Below are 22,022 nucleotides of genomic sequence, written 5' to 3' on the forward strand. Positions count from 1 at the left end.
TGTTTTGCTCACCTTGTTATCAGTCTCAGTTGCCCCTGAGTTTTTATTGAGTTGGCAAGTTAAAAGGCTATAATGTTAAAAGACATTGTGGAGTATGGAAATTGTCCTTAGATAGTTTGGGGATTTGCTTTAAAAGTTATTGACCTTGCCACTTAAGAGCTGGTCTAACCCCATAGTCTGGTGGAGGTGGGACTGAAGTCCCTTCTTTGAATTCTCTGTCTGTACCCGATCTCTTCTGTTTCTTAGCCTGAAAGTAACTCTCCCCAGCTTTCTATTTCTTTCTATCTTTTTTATTATGGAAAATTTCAAACACAGAGATATGGTAGTACAGGTACTTCATGTGTCCATCCCCGGGTTCCCTAATTATGGACACTTGGCAACTACTATCTGCCTTGGACTTTCACTCCCTTCTCTCCAGGGATGACTTAAAAACATCCCAGACAGCACACCACTTGCCCTTAAACTTGCCAGTCCTGTTTCTGACAACTCTCAGGATGCACCGCTTTTCATCCTGTCCCATTATTACCAGCTCGGGATCAGTTGTGAAGTCTGCCACTTCACAAACCTTTGGTCCTTATTCAAATGCCCTCCAGATTGTGTTTAAGAATAACTCCGAGGCGGAGGGCATTTACATGTTCTGGGTACCACTCATTTCTTCCTCACAGTCTGGGAAGGGGGGTGATGTTGACAGCAGCGGTGACATCTTCAATTTATACTGGCCTGTGGCTCAGTGCTGGATCCCTTGCCTCAGGCATTGGAGGCAAGGGCTCCATCCCTAGCACTGCAAAAGAAGAAAACAGAAAAAAAAAACCCACATACACATAATTAAATTTAGGCTTTTTTATTTGAACCTTGTGCTCTCTAAACCACACAATGATATTGTCCCTGCTGGTGAAAGTTGGTGGGTGAATAGAGAAATAGAGGTGTTCAGGGTTATGAAAAAAAAAGAAGAGATGATTGTATGTCTGAATGGGAAAAAAATGATGCTTATGTGAATCCCTCCTTGAAATCACTCTGGTCCAAGAGATTGGCTTGGGGCTTTGTGATTGTGTAAGCCTTCTGCTTGTTGTGTGGGGTGTTTTGTTGTGTTGTTGTTGTTGTTTAGTTTTGACTTTTGTACTGGGGATTGAATCAGGGGCATTTTATTACTGAAGCAGGGTCTTGCTAAATTGCTGCACGTCTCACTGAATTGCTGAGGCTGGCTTCAAACTGATGGTCCTCCTGTCTCAGCCTCTCCAGTTGCTGGGAGCTTGCATTGTGGTGCTGGGGATTGAGCCCAGGGCCTCATGCATGCTAAGTATCCTCTTCCACCAAACTGCACCCCTGGCCCCTGCTTTCTAAGGGTATTAGTATCACTGGCTTAGGTCTCCTTCCCAGTCTCTGGATTTGTGCATGAACTCTATATCTGTATCCATGTGTCCAAATGCACCTGACCTTACAGACTAGGGCTTACCTGCTCCTCAGGCTTCCCTGTCTCTGTTGAAAACCACATGCCAAGATCAGCCACCTGGAAGATGTCCCTGGTCTCTTGACATTTGTGCAAACCATTGAAAAGTCCTGTGTGGCTCTAAGTGCACAGGGTTGTGACCCATTCTTCCCAGTCTCCACCTCTGCTTGTCCAGGCTGCCTAGACAGCTCTCCTCACTCGCTTTTCTAGCCTGCTCTGCTCAGCCACACTGCCCTTCCTTTGCTGCCCTCTATGCCTACAGTTCCCCACGTTCAAGTACCAACACATGGCTGGATCTTTCCTCCCTCAGAGGCAGAGTCTCTTCCCCGTCACACCACCATACAGTCTGATTATGGTCACAGTTGCCCTACAGTCCCATTCCCTCTATTCTGGCCCTTTTCCATCTCCTGGCAGTTACCTGCGAACATACTGTATACATTACTTGTTTGTTCTTTGTGTTTTGCATGGGTTTCTTCCTGGGGCTGAAGTGTCTGCTTCCTGAAAGGACTTTGTTGCTAGCTGTGTGTCCCCACCTCCCAGCAGGCATGCACAGAGCTCCTCCTGGAAGACTGAAGGCATGTCTTCCTCAGTGTGCAGGCTCCTGGGCTGTAGAGTCAGTGACTTCCATTCCAATGTGGGATCCACCTCTTCTGGATGTAGGAGCATTGATGAGATACCTGATGAAAGCTTTGGGGATGCTTTCCTTGGCCTTGTGGGACTGTGGTGAAGACATGCTGGGCCCTCAGTGGGCACTCAGCAAGCACGGAAATGATGTGATGTTGAAATGGAGGAAGCAAGAGAGCTTTTCTAGAAGAAAAGCCTCCCGGGTAAATGGACGCAGACACCTATAGGCCTGGTCCCCACCTGCCGCCTAGAGTGTGGACCTTGGTGTCATTCATGGCTCATGGGTGTTCCTTTGGCTTTGGTTAGAAATCACCTTTACTGTCTCAGTCAGGGGGTCCTAAAGACAGCTTACTGAAGTTAAGTCAGATGAAGTGCAGTCAGATGCACCCCAGGGGATTGTAGTGAGTCTTGACAGAGGCATGCACAGCATGAGTACCACACCACATTCTGAGAGCTTGCCACCCTGCAGCCTGTGCCCCCTTTCCCTGCGTGTGTGTGAGTCCTGCCTGTGTCTGCATTTCCCACCAGCAGAGTCTTCCAGAATGTGCTCTTTCCTTCTGTCCTCGCTTGCTTAGCCTGTGCTTTTGAGTTTCATGCAGGCTGTGGGTTTTCGCGGTCAGCTCCTTCTTGCTGAGTAGCAGTGTATTGCAGGGTGTTCATCCGTGGTGTTTCAGGGGACTGACTCAGTTCTGGTTGGGGGCTGCTCTGCCTGGAGCTGCTGAGCTCTAAGGACAGGTGTTTTGTGGGTCTGGGTTTCATTTTGGCTGATGGGGCATCTACAGGGAGAACTGCTGCATCGGGAGTGGATGCGTATACCTGGACCAACAGGTGCTGAGCGCTCCTCCAGCATTTTATTCCACCTGCCTATGGGCTGTGCGAGGCTGAAGGTGCTCCAGCCTCCAGGGAATTGGTGTTGGCAGCCTATGCCCCCAGCCCCCAGCCCTCAGCAGGGACAGTGCTCCTCACTGGCTTTTGATTTACATTTCAATAAAGATGTTGTTGGGTGTCTTTCCATGTGCCTATTGTCCATTTGTTTGTCTTCTTTTTATTAATATTTTTAGTTGTAGATGGACACAATATTTTATTTTTATGTGGTGCTGAGGATCAAACCCAGGGCCTCGCATGTGCTAGGTGATCGCTCTACCGCTGAGTTACAACCCCAGCCCCTGTTTGTCTTCTTTTGTGAACCGTCTCTTCACATTTTGCTACCTGTGGTGGATTCCCAGGCTGCTCTGTGAGCATGGAGCACTGACACCTGGGCAGACATGTGGCTGCTCATCTCGCTGCTGCCTATGGATTTCCAAAGAGGTTCTATTCAGTCAATTCAAGTGTTCTATGGGTTTTTGCCCTTATAACTCATAGGTGGAAATAATAGGAGTGTTTTCACATGCACAGGCCCTGGTTTGATCCCCAGCACCATGCATATGTCCTGTACACACAGCATTTGTTAGTGTTCTGTATGAGGAAGCAGAGGTGTGCATGACATGGAGCTGCTTCATGACTGCACAGCTGGAATGTGAATGCATTGGCCTGACCTCATAGCTGACCTAAGTGCTGTGGTGGGCTGGCTTGCTTACAGGGGGCACGTAACCTGATGCAGTTGGCCCTCCACACCTGCAGCTCCCACCAGCCACAGGTCGAAATATGTCTCAAACTCACAGCTGTGCTGCTTGTGTGTAGATGTGTTTATTGTCATCGCTCCCTGAACAGCACAGTGTGCAGGCTACTGAGACAGGATTTGAGTTAGGTTAGGTTTGTGGTGATGCAGAGGAGAGGCAGAACACACAGGTGTGCACAGGCTCTGTGCAAACACGACACATTCCATAGAGGGGACTGGAAACATTCCCCCACCCCCCTGTGCACGCACATATGCTAAGGGGTGACAGTGCAGTGCAGCCATTGAGAAACGATGTTCTGCAGCAGGACGTCTTAGTATTTGGGACCAGTGGCTACTTTGACATGCTGGTGGAAACCAGATACCTAAAAATCATGAGTTTACTTGATTGCATTGAAAAATTTTCCCTCAGTCCCTTTCAAAGAATTATGTGTGTATGTCTGTCTTGTTTTCGTGTACAGTATAGTTGCTGTTCCCTGATGGTAATTGAAATACGTTTAAATTGTGCTTTAAATAACAAAAAAAATTTAAAAATAAATTTCAGTGTTCAGGCTGATGCTGTTAGGCTGGAATAAAGACTTGAAATGCTGTGGTGGTTTTAAACTTGCCAACACTGTGTCATCTTTATTTTTGATAGTCATTTGATTTTTTTTTCCTTTGGTACTGGGAATTGAACCCAAGGGTGCTTAACTACTAAGCCACATCCCCAGCCCTTTTAAATTTTTTTTCTTTTTTTTTAAATAATTTTTTTAGTTATAGGTGGGCACAATATATTTATTTTATTATTTTATTTTTATATGGTGCTGAGGATTGAACCCAGTGTCTCACGCATGTTAGGTGAATGCTCCACCACTGAGCCACAACTGCAGCCCCAATTTTTTTTCTTTTGAGACAAGTTCTCACTAGGATGCTTACAGCTTTGATAAGTTGCTGAGGCTGACTTTGAACCTGCGATCAGCCTCAGCTACTAGGATTATAGGCATGTACCACCACACCTGTGATAGTCATTTTATTTTTTTTAAATTATTTGTCCTGAACTTCTCAGAAGATGATATACAGTCAGTCAAAAAAATATATGAAAAAGTGTTCATCAACACTAGCAATTAGAGAAATACAAATCAAAACTACTCTATGATTTCATCTCACTCCAGTGAGAATGGCATCTATTATGAATACAAACAACAAGTGTTGGTGAGGATGTGGGGAAAAGGGAACACTCATACACTGCTGGTGGGACTGCAAATTGGTGCAGCCAATAAGGAAAGCAAGTATGGAGATTTCTTAGAAAATTGGGAATGGAACCACCATTTGACCCAGCTATCCCTCTCCTCGTTCTATACCCAGAAGACTTAAAAACAGCATAATACAGGAATGCGGCCACTCAATGTTTATAGCAGCACAATTCACAATAGCTAAACTGTGGAAACCACCTAGATGCCCTTCAACAGATGAATGGATTAAAAATGTGGCATATATACACAATGGAATGTTACTCAGCAATAAAAGAGAATAAAATCATGACATTGGAGGTAAATGGATAGAGTTAGAGAAGATAATGCTGAGTGAAGTTAGCCAATCCCCAAAAGCAAATGTTGAATGTTTTCTCTGATATAAAGAGGCTGATTCATAGGTAGGGAAGGAGAGCGTGAGAGGAATAGACAAACTCTAGATAGGGCAGTGGGGTGGGAAGGGAAGGGAGGGGAGGGGGCATAGGGTTAGAAATGATGGTGGAATGTTATGGACATTATTATCCAAAGTACACGTATGAAGACATGAATTGGTATGAATACACTTTTTATATAACCAGAGATACGAAAAATTGTGCTCTGTATGTGTAATAAGAATTGTAATGCATTTCGCTGTCATATATAAATAAATTTTTAAAAAATTTATTCTAATTAGTTACACATGACAGTAGACTGCATTTTGACAGGGGCTGGGGCTGTGGCTCAGTGGTAGAGTGCTTACCTAGCATGCATGAGGCACTGGTTTTCATCAGCACCACAAAATAAAATGAAATATTGTGTCCTTCTAAAAACTAAAAAGTAATTTTTTTTAAAAAAAAGAATGTATTTTGATACATCATACATAAATGGAGTATAACTTCTTGTTTTCTGGTTGTAGATGATGTAGAGTTTCACCGTTCATGTAGTCATATGTGCACATAGGGTTATAATGTCCGATTCATTTTACTGTTCTTCCTACCTCCATCCCCCCTCCCTTCCTTTTACTCCCCTCTATCTAATCCAGAGCGCTTCTAGTCTTCCTAGCCACCCCACTCCCACTTGCTATGAATTAGCATTCACATATCAGAGAAAATATTCCGCTTTGGTTTTTCGAGATTGGCTTATTTTGCTTAGCATCATATTCTCCAGCTCTGTCCAGTTATCAGCAATGCCATAATTTTATTCTTTTTTAAAGCTGATTAATATTTCATTGTGTGTATATATATATGTATATATATATATATATACACACACACACACATGTATGTGTATATATATATATATATATATATATATATATACACACACACAATGAAATTTAAATGTATATATTTTTATATAGATATATAAATATATATATATATATACACTCATATACACATATGCGTGTGTGTGTATATATATATATATATATATATATATATATACACATATACATATATATATATATACATACATACACCAATCACATTTTCTTTGTCCTTTCATCTGTTGAAGGGCACCAAGGTTGGTTCCATAGTTTAGCTATTGTGAATTGAATTGCTATCACCATTGATGTGGCTGTATCATTATAGAACTTAGTCCTTTGGTATAAACTGAGGAGAGGGATAACTATGTAAAATGGTGGTATCACTACAGATTTTCTGAGGAATCTCCATGCTGTTTTCCAGAGTGGTAACAACAATTAGTCATTTGATGTTGATTGCATCAAGAACAAAACTCCCTGCTGGGCAAAGTGGTCATGCCTGTAACCCCAGTAACTCTAGAGCCTGGGACAGGAGAATTGCCTCATCAGACTTGAGGACAAAATTATTTTAACATGAACAAGAACAATATTAGAAAATTATAATCCTTATTATACGCCCCCTTTTTTTTTAGTTTGAAGTATTGGAATTGAACTCAGGGGTGATGTACCACTAAACTATACCCCCAGCCCTCTATTTTTCACTTTGTCACTGAGGTTGCTCAGGCTGGCCTCAAATTTGCCTTCCTCCTGACTCAGCCTCCCAAATAGAGTCTCTGGGGTGACAGGCATGGCAAGTCGTCTTCACGTCTGGCTCAGCTCTACTTCGCCACGAACACTGTGACCCCTGTGCAGAAATGCCCTCAGCTTTTTTCTCCAGATAAATGTTGAGGATCTTGAGGACGACCCGGTGGTGAACGGAGAGAAGTCTGGTTGTGTGTTAACAGATGCTGCAGTGTCAGGGAACAAAGGAAGGATTCAGCGTGGAAACCCAGAGACCAAGCGGGAAGGAAATGTGGCCAAGGCTGCACCCCCGGAGCAGGTATGGGGACCCCATGGTAACAAGGAGGCTGGCATGTCAGGGAAGGGCTGTGGCATCCTGCCACGTGCCACCTGTTTTGGCTTTTTCTTGGAGGTATAATTTTCTGAATTTGCTTTGGCTGATTCCGTGGGAACCCTGATGAAGTTTGTGCTAAAGTCCTTGAGATCAGTGGCAGCCCCAGGGGTACTGCATGCAGGTCCCTGCCCTGCCTGCTGCCCACTGTGCTCCAGGCAGCTCTGTGCCTTCTGGGAGCAACCACTTCTGGTGAAGCGTCCCTGAGGAGCTTCTCGCTGCCCAGAGGAGCTGGCCCAGTCAGGGGCAGGTGGGCGCCCCAGGCAGCCTGGACCAGCTCTGCAGCAGGGCAGGGTGGGAAAGAGAGGCCACACTGACAGCAGAGGGTATGGGCAGGGTCCTGCTGCAGAAGGATGTGAGGGGCCGCAGGTGCTCCAAGTGGTGCTGGCTTGCTGCTTTGGTTCTCAGTTTTTAAGATTTTGCTTCTCTCCCCATTGATTAAAACATCTTATTTTTATTAGTCTAATGCAAGTGGAAAACTCCAGAAGAAGAAAAGGAAGCAGAAAAATAAGAAAAACATTACAGGAGAAGCCTCGGTATGCGACCAGACTTGACTGGCCCCTGCCCAATCCCTCCGTGCCCCTTGGGCCGTGTCCCTCTCGGTGGTGCTGGGAGAAGACCATTTTATTTGATGTCTTCATTTTTTCCTGTCAGGAGTATAACTATCTAAGAGGTCAAGGACAAAGAAGAGTCACCTACAGTTTTGCTTGTGATTTGCCCCTTTGTTCCTTGGTTGTCATGGCCTACTCCTAGTCTCCGTGTCCCAGCTGCCCTCTGCAGGGAGAGTCCCTTCCCAGCCCTGCTCCCTGTTGCTGTTCACCCAGCCTTCATCCTGCCAGTGCATGAGGGGTGCTGGGTGTGGAAGCCCACAGACCAGATCCCCCTCAGTCAGCACATTTCCGTTCTTGCCTTGACCCTCCTTGTCTCATTGTTTGTCCTGAAGAGAAGTGGTAGCTTTGTTGCTGTTCAGTTGGAGTCACAGGTCCCAGTTCCATTCACCTGAGGATGTGAGCTCACCTGTGAGACATGAAGTGTGGCTCTCTGGCCCAATGGTTCCCAGGGCCTTCTGGATTAGTGATGGTTCTGAGCTTCCTCCTATAATACATCTCTAGATCATCTTTTAGAAAGTACATACCAAATAACTTTTCAAAGTAACTCCTTGTTATTGGTTGTCACAGCACTTGGAGTGAAGCCAGTGTGGCGATTAACAGTTCCTTATGGGCTTTTAGGAAAGTGGGTTGGAGGATATTGACCGCATCTTTGAGAGGATTGAGGATGGCAGTGGGCTCAGCCGCCTGAGTCCCCCACCACTGAGCTCCAGGAAGCATGTCCTGTATGTGGAGCACAGGTATGGCCTTGGCCTCTGATTTTGACGGGGAGGAGTGATTTAGAAAGAGGACAGTTTGCTGTCTTTATTTATTTAGAAGTGTTAAGAGTTCATTATTAAACATTTAGGAAGTAGAAAAAAGGAGAAAGAAGTAAGGAAAAGACATCTGTGTTTCAAAAGGACTTTTTTTTTGGTACTGAGGATTGAATCCAGGGGTGCTTTACCATTGAGCCATATCCCCAGCCCTTTTTATTTTTCTGAGGCAGGATCTCACCAAGTTGCTTAGGGCCTCACTAAATTGCCTAGGCGGTCCTCAAATTTTCGATCTTCCTGGATGCTAGGATTATACCCGAGCATCACTGCACCTGGCTCCTTTTTATTTTTGATTTTGAGACTGGGTATTGTTAGCTTGTTTAGGGCTTGCTAAGTAGCTGAGACCAGCCTCTAACAAGGAGTCCTCCTGCCTTGGCCTCTGAGTAGACACGGGTGTGGCACCATCATGCCCAGCTCAGGACTTCCAAACAGCTTGCCTTTGTATGTCTCATGAGGCGTTTTGAGCTGTACCAGTGTAGTGTCACCCTTGGACGATCACCCATCTCTTGGTCTGGTGGATGCTTAATGAAACCTGATCTTTGCCAGCTTTGGCAAGCAATCTTCCTGTATCGTTGAGGCCCTCCACTCTGCGTCAGGGTGCATGCTCCCTGTACGAAGCCTGGCAGATGAACACTGGACCCGCAGGGGAGACCTACCCCAGGTTCTCTCCTAGCAGTGACCCACTGCATCCCTTGGGTGCCCCATGGGGCCAGTAGTGGTCAGGTCCTATTGCAGGTGGCAGATTTAAAGAAAGCAGGCCTAGAAATCACCTTTCAAGCCCCAAGTCATTGTTCTTTGGCTGGACTCTTACTTAGCTTTCTGCAATTTCGAGTCATTGTAGGAAAGCCTGACTTAATATTTCTTCCTCACATTTCCCACATTCTAGACACTTGAATCCAGACACAGAACTGAAACGGTATTTTGGTGCTCAAGCGGTCCTGGGGGATCAAAGGTAAGGCCTACAGTAGCTGCATTCTCAAGCTGTTTTTACCTGCTTTCATTTCTTATGGGTGGGGGAGCCATTGGAAACCCTGGGGGAGAGGACTGAAAGCCACACTGGACAGATGGAGCCTTCCAGGGCCTGAGCGGGTCGCTGAGACGCCAGGAGGCCAGGCTGTTTCACACCTTCTCAACTGTGCACTCCATATTTTAAAAAGGTCCTACAAGCTGTTAAACTTTGAATCCTGAAATTTTAGCCAGATCCATTTTGTTTCTCTACCAGCAGGAAAAATGACAAAAAGTTGGGGTTCTGAGATCAGTTTTATGTCACCTAACTCGTTCCTGGCTAGTCAGCTTCTGCAGTGTCAGCTGATGGTGAGCAGGCAGTGGAGTGTCCCTTGGCTTTTCCAGGGGAAGTCAGGGCCCATCCTGGGACTTTCTGTAGGAGGTGGGAGTTCCACTCTCCATCTCCGTACCGAAACATCCGGAAGCTTGTGTCTTTTTAAGTATGTGTTTTCTGATTATAGAGCTGAATGCTTTTTGTTAAAGCTCTGAAGCAGTGTAGAGGACACCTGTGGCCATGTCCCCAGGCCTTTCTGCACGCCTCTCGAGGAAGCTGTGCTGGCTTTGGCATGTCGAAGTCCCAGGTGTCTTCTGTGCCTGATGCACAGGGTTCTTTGTTAGGCCAAGGATAGGCGTGTCCACACCTTGGCTGCAGGCCCCCTGCATCCATGCAGCCCTCCGAGAAGTGGCCCACTGTGGGTTTCCTTGAGTACCTGCGCCTTGCCCAGCTGCCCTCCCAGGAACGGTGCCGCCGAGGCCCACCTGCACTCAGTCGTCCTCAGCTACATCCGCGACCACACAGTGCCTTGAAACTGCGTGAGGTGTGCATGTGGTGCCCTTGTCTGACTGGTGTCTGTTGGGTCATGAGTGGGCCAAGGATTGTTTTCAGACTTCGTTTGTTCCCACTTTCCTCGTGTTTAACAGTTTTTGCCTTGTATTTTTGTTTTTAAGTGTTTGAGGACTCATGGGTTTCTGACTTCTGTGTGTTTTGGGTTATTTGTGAAAAGCACTTACATGAGCCACTACCTGCGCTGCTCAGGCCGAGTTCTGCCGCTCATCCCAGCTCTGTCTGCCTGCCCCTGTGTTACATTTTTGCATCATCTTATTTTTGTAAATTATAGTTATTATCAGTCATTAGTTAATAATTACATTTGTTTTTTAGTTTTTGTGGTGCTAGGGAGTGAACCCACAGCCACACACCTCCGAGCCACACACCTCTGAGCTGCCCCCTGCACATATTTCAATTTTATGTATCTATTTTTGAGGTGAGGCCCTCCGTGCTTCCCAGGCTGGTCGCACACTCATGAGTCTGCATGGGCCTCCCCCTCAGCCTCCCAGGCAGCCAGGACCACAGGTCTGTAACCAGGTCAGCTCACTACCTTTATAGTAGCACACTTTTTTGTTGTTTGTTTCTTCAGAAATTTAAGTCCTACTGAAGTATGTCCAGTGAAAAGCTGTGGTTCCCTCCTTCTTGGTCCCCCACCCTTGTCCTGTTGTTCAGAGACCAAACCTTAGCTCCTTTCTGTTCCTCCTTCCTGGTGACCATTCAGGGTTTCCATATAGCTGTACACTGATCTTTGGGGGGAATCTGACTTCCTCCTGAGACAGATGGGGTCTGCTCCCTTCCCCCTGTCTGTGCTGTCTCCACACCCCCTGTGTTGCGACCCTTAAGGTGCTCCTCCTGACCCTCCCTCCAGCACCCGTCAGGGCTGCCCCCTCCCCTAGACTTCTGGCTGGCAGCTCACCTCAGACAGACCTGGCTGTGCCCAGGATGCTGTAGACTTCCAGGCACCTGTGGTTTCCTTTCCACTGCTTGCTGCGTGTGCAGAGTTGTGCCATGTTGTGCCTCTCAGCCTCTGGCCATGCTTTTCTTTTTGTGTATTTGTTCTTCTCACACAGTTTTCATGTCTCTTTTTGAGAAAAGAAAGATGCTGTTTTGTCCTGTTCTGGGTAGTCCAGCTCCTTATTCCTTGTTTTGTTTTAGTGAAATAGGGCACTGTTGAAAAGCCTAGAGATTGGTCTACACACATCCACATCCCATCACTCAGCTCAGGGTGCAGCCCTTCCAGGCCTGGCTAAGATGCCACCTGGCGAGGGAGCCAGACCCCCTAACAGCAGCTAAGAACTCTTGCCCAAAGGGGGCCTGGTACCCTCAACTTGTCGCTCACACAAGAGTCGCAGGGAGCTGGGTGCCTGAGGACCCTCAACACTCTGCTCTCGGTCTTCTTCCTTGCAGAAATATGCCAATTTCCTCCTCAGTTCTCCTCATTGTTTCCATGTTTTCCTTTTCAAAGATTGGAGTCATATTGCTGGGGTGTGGGTCACAGGTCCACTTCCCTAATTTGCCTCTGGCCATGGCCAGGCATTCCTCCTGTGCAGCGTGTCCCACAGGAAGCAGCTCATTTGCTCAGGGAATTTCAGTGGCCCTGAGCTCCTGCTCTGCACCATGTTCTAGGGTTTCACTTTTGTTTCCTTTTTGTCCCTCTTGCCTTCATGCTGGACTGTTGGCCTCCCTGTTCCCCTGGACCTGATGGTAGCTGCTTGCACAGGTCGCAGCTGGGGTCCCCTCTTCACGCAGCAGTGCTTTGCTCTCCCTCCCTGTGTGCCCCCTGCCCACCGCTCTGCCTCCAGGGAGAGCTGGAGGGATTGGGTGGCCAGCCTGGCCCCTGGCCCGTGGAGGTAAAGCTGTGCCTGTCTCCTCCTCCCCAGGCCGCGACAGAGGCAGCGTGTATACCCCAAGTGCACGTGGCTGACGACTCCCAAGTGCACCTGGCCACGGTACAGCAAGCCAGGTGAGTCTGTCACTCCTGCAGCAGGGGGCTGGCACGCTGGCCTCAGTGCCTTCTGGGTGGGCCTTGCAGCACCATGTGCAGCTGTGTGTGAGGTATGGTGTTCCTGAGGGTGCAGCAGCTTGTATGTCCCCAGCTGGCCTGGCCTGTGCAGAAGCTCTCAACTTCCTTGCCGTCTGCCTAGTCCTCTGGGTGCCATGCTACAGGAAGCAGCTGAACAGAGGCTTGCATTTTTAAGTGTTTTTTTTTGTGTGTGTGCTGGCACTGAGCCCGAGCCCTCCAAGCCACACATGCCAGGCTGGGCTCTGCTGCTGAGCTGCATCCTCAGCCCTTGAGTTTGTTTTCACATTATGATAATTTGGGGGCTGGGGTTGTAGCTCAGTGGTAGAGCACTTGCCTAGCATGTATGAGGCCTTGGGTTCGATTCCTAACACCACATAAAACTAAATAAGCAATATAAATGTATTGTGTCCATCTACAACTAAAAATATTTTAAAAAATCAATAATGTAAGATAGTTTTATGTTTAAAGAAAACAGCCATGCAGAAGGTGCAGGGTAGGAAGTGAATGCCCTCTCTGGGCATCGGCTGCATAGCATAGAGAAGCATCCAGACAGCCCTCTGCAGGTTGATGGGGCACATGCTGTAGAAGAGGTCATGGGTGTGTGGAGGACATGTGTGGAGGGTGGTAACCAACGCACCTCACCTGCTGTGCCTGTGGGGTTGGGGATTCTAGAAGAATCCCCTTGGACTCCCAGTGAGGGTCGCCTGGGAGTTCAAGACCTGTGCTTGTAGGATCAACCCTGATGCCTCTCATGTATCTTCTGTTCCCACCAGGCCTCTTGCCCTTCTAGCAAAGGAACCCGAACATGGTAGAGATAGGGGCTCATTGTCTCAATCTGCAGGACTTGGACCTTGGGCCGGGCTCTCAGGAGGGAGTAGCTCAAGGGAAGCCCATGAGAACCACTGGCCATTTAGCGGTTGTCTTAGCAGACTTGAGTTTTTCAGGTTAACCAGAGGAAATGGTCCCTCCACACAGTCACACAAAAGGAGCAGAACCGTATTTGGTCAGGGGTTACACGTGGCCAAGGCCTCTGACCTGGCCCTGTGCCCACTGCACGCCTCCTGCCCCAGCCCCTCACAGCCACCCTGGCTGCTGGTCCCAACCAGATGTGATCAGGCACCCAGATGGACCTCCATACTCCCATCCCTGAGGTTTGTTGTCCTGGGCCACTTCGGCTCCATCCTTTCCCAGAGCTCATCTGAATTCTATAGAGAAGTGAGTCTTTGTGGAAAGCAGACGGAGGCCAGCTCCTTGGACAGCCCAAGCAAGTAGTGGGAAGCAGGCCCAGGTGTTCTGAGAGAGTCCCCAGATGTCAGCCTCTGGCCCAGAGGCAGCCCAGCCCCAGGCCTGGGTGACCTGTGAGACCCCTCAGATCGAGTGGGTTGGTATCACAGAGTCCTTTCTGAGAACAGCACAAGGGAGACTGTTGGGGCTACTGTGCTCTGTAGAGGCGCCATGTCCTGGCCTCCAGCACACCCTCTCTGTGCACTCTCACCTGCCAGGTCTGTCTATGCGGCCGTTGGAATCGAAAAAAGGCCTTTCTTTCTTTGCGTTTGAACACAGTGAGGAGTACCAGCAGGCACAGCACAAGTTCCTGGTGGCCGTGGAGTCCATGGAGCCAAACAACATTGTGGTGCGTGGGCCCCGCAGCTGCCAGTGGGTGGAGGGCGAGTGCCCGGGCAGCTGCTCCCCTGGCAGTGGGGCCCCCGGAACCAAGGAGCACTGTGGAGACTTGGCACTCAGGAGACTTGGCACTCAGGTGCTGTCCTGCTGGGAGCTGCGTGTAGTGGCACTATGGTCCTTCCCAGGTGCTTCCTCTGTCTTGGGCCTCACTGGGGAGGCAGGGGGAGCATGTAGATCCTGCTGGCCCCATGTCCCCCACGTAGGGGGGGGTGGGAACCTGCTTGCTTTCAGTCCTCTGTCCTGAGATCTTGGAGCCAATACAGCCCCACTGGGCAGGCAGTGTCTCCAGTTCCCACCTGGAGCCAGGTCCAGGCCTTGGCTGGGTAATAGCAGTGCACACCTGGAGTCCAAAGGGAATTTCGTCTGTCACCTGGTGATCATGTCTCCTGGTGTGCACAGGTCTGGTGGACTGCAGGGGTGTCCTGTGGGTCCCTGCCTGTGACCTTCCTCCAGAGCTGCCCTTCTTTTCTGGTAGGTTCTGCTCCAGACAAGCCCCTACCATGTGGTCTCATTCCTGCAGCTCAGTGATGCCTGCCGCTTTCAAGAGGATCAGGAGATGGCATGAGACCTCATAGGTAAGACCCAGTAGGCAGTGCAGCCTGCCTGTTCTCGCCACTAGAGCAGATGCAGGTGGCAGGACGGTGTCATGTAGCACTTTGTGGAAGGTGTGTCATGCCTGGTTTAGTGTGTCCCGGAACTGGGCAGCCATCACTGCAGTCCATTCCAGGAAAACAGCCTGCCATCTTCTATCTTCCCTCAGGCCCCAGAACCCCTGACTTCTGGTCAGACTCTCCATGGCCCTACCTGTGTGGGGAGCCATTCAGTGGAAGCACTGTGCGTGGACTCTGCCCATGGTTGTGTGCCCCATGTGTGGTGTGACCCAGGTTTGCGTGTGCTCTTGGATGGGTAGTACTCCCCCTTTGGACAGATGTGGTTGGCGAATCCGTCATCAGTTGGTGGTTCTGGTTGATCTTCCGTGTCTGCGCGCACGCTGGTGTGGGTTTCTGGGCTGTGTTTGTATCACCTGAGGACTGGGCATGAACAGGACATGTGGCAGTTGCACCCCATGGTGTCGAGGGCGTTTTTCATTCAGGCTCACAAGTTCTGTGGCTGCAATTAATGCCGTGGCACCAGGGAAACCTAGGAGGTCCCATTGCAGGGTCCCAATTCTGTGACCCCTTCTTTCCAGTGCTTCGCTTGTTTGGGGTCTTGGGAGTTGCAGGCACCTACTGTGGCTGACTCCTGCCTCTGTATTGCTGCCCACAGAGCGAGCGCTGTACAGCATGGAGTGTGCCTTCCACCCCCTGTTCAGTCTCACCAGTGGGACACACCAGCTGGACTACCGCAGACCCGAGAACAGGTGAGCTGCCTCTCCTGAGGGCAGCCCTCCCTGTGGGCCTGGGATACTTCTGCAGGCCTCACAGGCCTGTGTCTTGATTCTTAAATCAGTGATGCTTAAGTCAGATTCAGCCTGACAGAGCAGATCTGGGTCTATGCTCTGCTTTATGACATTTCTGTGCTGACCACCTCTGGCATCAGCCCCGAGGCAAGCCTGTATGACCGCAGCAGTCTCCCTGCTGTCCTGTGTGAATTCTTTCTGCTCTGGGCAGCACTGCTTGGCTGTGGCATGGCCCCCACCTTATGGCCACCATGCCCTGTCTCAGTGCAGCAACTTGGCTGCACCGGGCACTCTGTCTAGACTTTCTCCACTGGTTTCTTTTTCTAGTAAACTCTCAGTTCTAAAAATAAGTCCACAGGATGACTAAAGTCACACAGCTTTATGTACCCAACAGTAGCGCCATTGAAATTTGAGGGTAAATTAAAATCATAATTATAACCGTTTTTAGCTCATTTCCCTTGAATAACAAGTAGCAAACCAAAAGCAAGATAATGATTTCAAAAAGCTTGGTTTTCAGGAAGCTGAGGCTGTAGCTCAGTGGCAGAGCTCTTGCCTAGCACATGAGAAGCACTGGTTTGATCTTCAGCAGCACCACATAAAAATAAATAAAATAAAAAATATTCTGTCCATCTACAACAACAACAAAATTGTTTTAAACCCTTTTTTTTAAATATTTATTTTTTAGGTGTAGATGGACACAACACAGGGCCTTTTTTTTTATGTGGTGCTGAGGATCGAACCCGGGTCCCGCCTGTGCTAGGTGAGCGCTCTACAGCTGAGCCACAATCTCAGCCCCAACAACAAAAATTTTTAAAAAACTTTCAGTACATTGGTGTGTGTTCAGCTCTTCAGGCACACACAAAGCTTCTCCCCAGACACAAAATGCATTCGCAGACTCGTATGAGGACCTGGACACTGGCATGGAGCCAGGTGGCCCTCAGAGGCTGCTCTGCTGTTTGCTGCCACTTGAACTCACATGGACCTTTTTGGATGTAGGAGCTTCTACCTTGCCCTCTACAAGCAGATGAGCTTCCTGGAGAAGCGTGGCTGCCCGTGCACCGCACTGGAGTTCTGCAAGCTCATCCTGAGGTGAGTGTCCACCAGGGATCCCACTCCTGCCAGTCCTCACCAGCAGGGGCTTCTGGGCTGCAGAGACCCTGGGCCCTGACATTTTCCTTGCTCTCTTTGTTCTTCCCTCACTGTGTTGCCTGTGAAGCCTTGAGCCAGGCGAGGACTCGCTGTGCATGCTGCTGCTTGTCGACCACCTGGCCTTGCGGGCCCGGAACTATGAGTACTTGATCCGACTCTTCCAGGAGTGGGAGGTAGGTGTGCGCTTGCAGTGTGACTAGTAGCCATAGTGAGGCCATGAAGCAGAGCCAGGGTGGGTTCCAGGGACATCCTGCCCTTTAGTCTCCCTCATCTCTGCTGTTGAGCAGAATCAGGTCTTCCCAGAGGGAAGCAGCCTTGCATCAGAACCCCAAGATGAGCACACAACTGCACCAAGTGTGCGTGTAGAGATGGTGCTTAGTAATGGACAGTCAGGCAGACCACAGAGCTGGGCATGCTAGGCACAGAAAGGGACAGCCACTCAGTGAGGGAGGTTGTGATGCAGGGCTGACAGGGACCCTAGGTCCCGAGTGTGGGGACGACAGTCTGGGTAGTCACGATTGGTTACATGTTCCAGGTCAGAGTTGCACATAAATGCTACCTGCCATCCTGGGGCCCCAGACCCAGGAGAGTGGGATTTGTCTTGGGCTTCACTGAGTGCTAGAGAGCATGCACTATCTTGCTACAGGTGGGGTGTGCACACAAGTCGAAGCAGCAGTGTAGGTGTGTTGGGTCAGGCTCCACGTGTGAAGATCAGTCTCACCTCTCGCTTTAGTGTAGCCGCTGCAAACTGAGTGGGACAAACAGCTGAACAGAGCTTGTCCAGAGGGGGCTCAGGCCTAGGAGGGGCGGAGGGGGAGGCACCTCTACTTGTTCTACTTTTCTGCTTGAACCTTTCACAGTACATATTTTTCGTGAATAAAGAAAAACATTTTTCATAAAAAATAAGTAATGGAAAACAGGTAAATCATTTAAAATCACATAACTCTTTATACAGTTGGCCAAGAAGTCTCACTTCCAGGGATCTAGTTTACATAGATTCCAGGAGCTCAGGAGAATGGCTATAAAAAACCCACGGGGTCCCCAGAACCAGCCACAGAGGAATGTTTGTGGTGGTTTATAAGATTACAGAACTCTGTGGAGATGAGCATTCCCTGTTAATGGAAAAGCATGGAGTAGATCATGTCTGTTACATCGCACATAGAGAAAGGCAGGGAAATGTTTGAAGAGGGTAGTGGCCCTCTAGGTGGGGGCAGTCATAGCTTGGCTGCCTTCACTCTGGACCCTGCTGTGTGGGGAGAGGGAGTCGCTCCTGTCCCCCACAGTGCTGAGCCTGAGGGGCTCAACAGAGCTCTTTTCCCACTGACGTTGCCCTTCTGCACATTGAAGACCCCCAGGTGGAGCAAGTCCTCCATCCAGGTGTGGGGGTGGCCCGCTTTGTCAGCTCACTGTGGTGCACCTGGTCCTGACAGAGGGCAGGCCCCTCACCTGGCCTCTCGCTCCCTTGTAGGCTCATCGGAACCTGTCGCAGCTCCCAAATTTTGCCTTCTCGGTTGCATTGGCATACTTCCTGTTGAGTCAGCAGACAGACCTCCCCCAGCATGAGCTCAGCTCTGCCAGAGAGAAGGCCTCCCTCTTGATCCAGCAGGCACACACCATGTTCCCTGGAGGTAGGTACCACGCTGGCCTGTGCAGTGGTTCTTCCTGAGGGTGGAGACCTGGTCCCAGCCCTGCCTTGTGCTTGAAGAAAGATGTGTTCTCCAGCCGGCCTAAAAACTGCTGATGTTGCAGTTAGCTGATTATCCACCTCAGCGGGCCAACTGCATGCCAGCCAGGTGGGAGGGGGCCTTGGGTGAGGGACAAACTGTGTGTCCACTAACTTTGCTGTTAGTTACAGGGCAGGAGAGAGATACAGGGTATGCACATTGGTGTTTAGTGTTAGGGAGAGAAACAGCAGCAGAGGGTTGAGCGGGGCCTGGACCTGATCCAGAGGCAGTGTGTGGTATGGCCCTGCATTTCCAGGGTGCCCCCCCACACACTAGGCCTCTATCTGAACCCAGGGCAGGCCCAGGGGGCTGCTGCCTACTCAGGCGACGGGTGGCGAACCTTCTCCACAAGCACGCAGGAAGTGACCCTCTAGAGGAGGCCGTCCTTGCGCTTGAGGGTATGAGTGTTTGTGACAGAGGTGTGCACACACTCGGTGACTGCCCCTCTGAGGGGAAGTCCCAGAGTCAGCACTGCTTTGTTGGCTCTGACGAAGCCATGGAGAGGCCCCAGCACTGGGTGGACGCGAGCACAAGCAGACCCACCTGCAGTGTCCAGAGCTCCCTGTCAGGAGCAGAGCCAGCTCACCAACTCAGGGCTCAGCCCATCATCCCAGCAGCCACCTCTGTCCCCCTCGGGTTCGATGCAACTGGGAGCCCTCGATAGGCCAGCCGAGGTGGGGGGACACAGGGCCACAGGGCCCACGTTGAATAACAGAGCTGCCATGGCTATCCCTCAGGAGAGACCCTACTGCGGCTTGTCCCTGGGAGGCAGTTGGTAGGCCGGCTTTCCCAGCAGCTGCCTCTGGCATGGTCTCCGCATGTGGGCAGTGTAGGGAAGCCCTGCCTACTCAGCCGGAGAGTACTGCATGGGGACAGTACTAGAGCTGGAGAGGCCCTGACCCAGAGGACTGGACACCCAGAGCCCGTGACCATGTGTTGGCCACTGTCCTTACCATGGGGCCCTGTGGGGTCACCTCCTCCAGGGCACTGGCCGACCCCACTCCCACCAGTCTGTCCTAGGGTCTGTTGCTCATGCTTGAAGGGTGATGGCAAGTCTCCCTGAGATGTGGAAGGGCACTTGGAGTACAAGGGTCTGCCTCCAGGGTGCATAGGTACCTGCTCATCCTTTGTGGACCCCCATCCTCAGCCACTCCCCCTGCAGCAGCTCAGAACGCTGGTCAGACTCAAGGACCCCGTGGCCTTGCAGCCTCTGTGACGTCACGAGTCCAGTCGTGTCTGTGATCAGGGCCCACAGGGCCCCAGGTCCTTGTCCTGGCCACTGAGCACCTGAGCCTCTGCTTCCTCCTGCAGTCCTCATGCCCTTGCTCGAGTACTGCAGTGTGCGGACCGATGCCACCATCTCCAATCACCGCTTCTTTGGACCAGATGCTGAGATAAGGTAGAGCCTTGGTGCCCTGCTGGGATAACTCCTGGTGGGCATCCTCGTCGCCTCCTGGGGGCCCTCGCTTATCCTCAGGGCAGTGGAGGGGTGGCAGGTACGCTCTGCACCGCAGGGTCAGGGTGTGTGTGTGGCTCTGTCTCCTGGAAACCTGCTTCAGCCTGGTGGCAATCTCGGAGACAGGAAACCCCTGGGGATGTTGGTTACTGTCCCCTAAGGAAGGCCTGGAGTCTGTGTCCACATATGGGTCACCTTACGTCTGAAGAGAAACACTGGTGGGTCAAGTAAATGGCCTCTGGCCTAAGACATGAGGTTCACTAGATGCCTTTTGACAGGAGTGGGCAGCAGGGCTTAAGGTCAGACAGCATGACCCACAGGCACTGGCTGTGGGCAGAGGGGCTCTCGTTGCTGGTATGTTCCACGTTCTGCATTGGCACATATCACCTTTTTCATGTTTCTCATAAAAAATACAGAGGAGACATCCAGGTGTAGTAGCACAGCCTATGAGCCCAGCAACTCTGGAGGCTGAGGAGGGGGATCCAGCCTCAACAACTCAGCGAGACCCTGTCTCAAAGTAAAAAGTAAAGGGGGCTGGAGTTGTGGTTCAGTGGTGGAGCACTTGCCTTTAACTTGTGAGGCACTGGGTTTGATCCTCAGTTCCACATAAAAATAATAATAAAATAAAGATATTGTGTCCATTTAGAACTAAAAATATATAAGATATGAAAAATAAAAAGGCTGGGGATGTGGCTTAGTGATAGAGTACCCCTGGGCTCAATCCCCAGTACCAGAAATAAAAAGAAAACATAAATGAAAGAAAAACATGTTATGGGGGTCCACCCCAGAATCCCCGTCCCCTAGCCAGCCTTCGTCCTCTGCACTTGCTCTCTGCAGACACACATGTACACTGAGCAACTCAGTCAGCTGAGGAGCACAGACAGCACCAATTCGAAGTCGCAGACCTGTATGCCCTCCCTTCAGGAGGTGAACTGTCCATCAGTAGCTGAGAGACAGCCTCTTTTTGCTAAAGAAGGTCCTGCTAGGGGATCTGCTCACAGGCTTTGCTCCCACAGTCAGGTCCCACCCTGACCCAGGCTTTGCTCCCAAAGCTAGCGCCCATCCTACAAGCTGACCTTGCTCCCACAGCCAGCTCCCTATCCCTGACCTTGGCCTTACTCCTACAGCCAGCCCACTGCCCTGACACTGGCCTTGCTCTACCCAGCTCCCCATCCCTGACCCTGGCCGTGCTCCACCCAACTCCCCATCTCTGACCATGGCCTTGCTCCCACAGCCAGTCCCCCATCCCTGACCCTGGCCTTATTCCCACAGCCAACACCCCATCCCTGACCCTGGCCTTGCTCCACACAGCTCCCCATCCCTGACCTTGGCCTTGCTCCACCTAGCTTGCAATCCCTGACCCAGGCCTTGTTCCCACAGCCAGCTCCCCATCCCTGACCCAGGCCTTGCTCCACACAGCTCTCCATCCCTAACCCGGGCCTTGCTCCCACAGCCAGTCCCCCATCCCTGACCCAGGCCTGGCTCCACCCAGCTCCCCATCCCTGACCCTGGCCTTGCTCCACCCAGCTCCCCATCCCTGATCCTGGCCTTATTCCCACAGCCAGCCCACCATCCCTGACCCAAGCCTTTCTCCCACAGCAAGCTCCCCATCCCTGACCCAGGCCTTGCTCCACAGCCAGCCCCCCATGCCTGACCCAGGCCTTGCTCCACAGCCAGCCCCCCATCACTGACCCAGGCTTGCTCCCACAGCCAGCTCCGCATCCCTGACCCTGGCCTTGCTCCACCCAGTTCCCCATCCCTGACCCAGGTCTTGATCCACCCAGCTCCCCATCCCTGACCTTGGCCTTGCTCCACCCAGCTCCTCATCCCTGACCCAGGCCTTGTTCCCACAGCCAGGCCCCTGCCCTGACCCTGGCCATATTCCCACAGCCAGCTCCCAATCCCTACCCTGGCCTTGCTCCACCCAGCCCCCCATGTCTGACCCAGGCCTTGTACCCCAGCCAGTCCCCAATCACTGACCCAGGCCTTGCTCCACCCAGCTCCCATCCCTGACCCACGTATTGCTCCCACAGCCACTCCCCTGCCCTGACCATGGCCTTGCACCCAC

At 50.6% G+C, this 22,022-nt stretch overlaps 1 pseudogene; it reads left to right on the forward strand.

The window, feature by feature from the left end:
• LOC144251653 (ribosome quality control complex subunit TCF25-like) overlaps window positions 1-22,022 on the forward strand; it is a 29,281-nt pseudogene that overhangs the window by 1,259 nt on the left and 6,000 nt on the right.

The sequence above is a fragment of the Urocitellus parryii genome, unplaced genomic scaffold, assembly GCF_045843805.1.
Source record: "Urocitellus parryii isolate mUroPar1 unplaced genomic scaffold, mUroPar1.hap1 Scaffold_145, whole genome shotgun sequence".
In the NCBI taxonomy this organism is placed as follows: domain Eukaryota; kingdom Metazoa; phylum Chordata; class Mammalia; order Rodentia; family Sciuridae; genus Urocitellus; species Urocitellus parryii.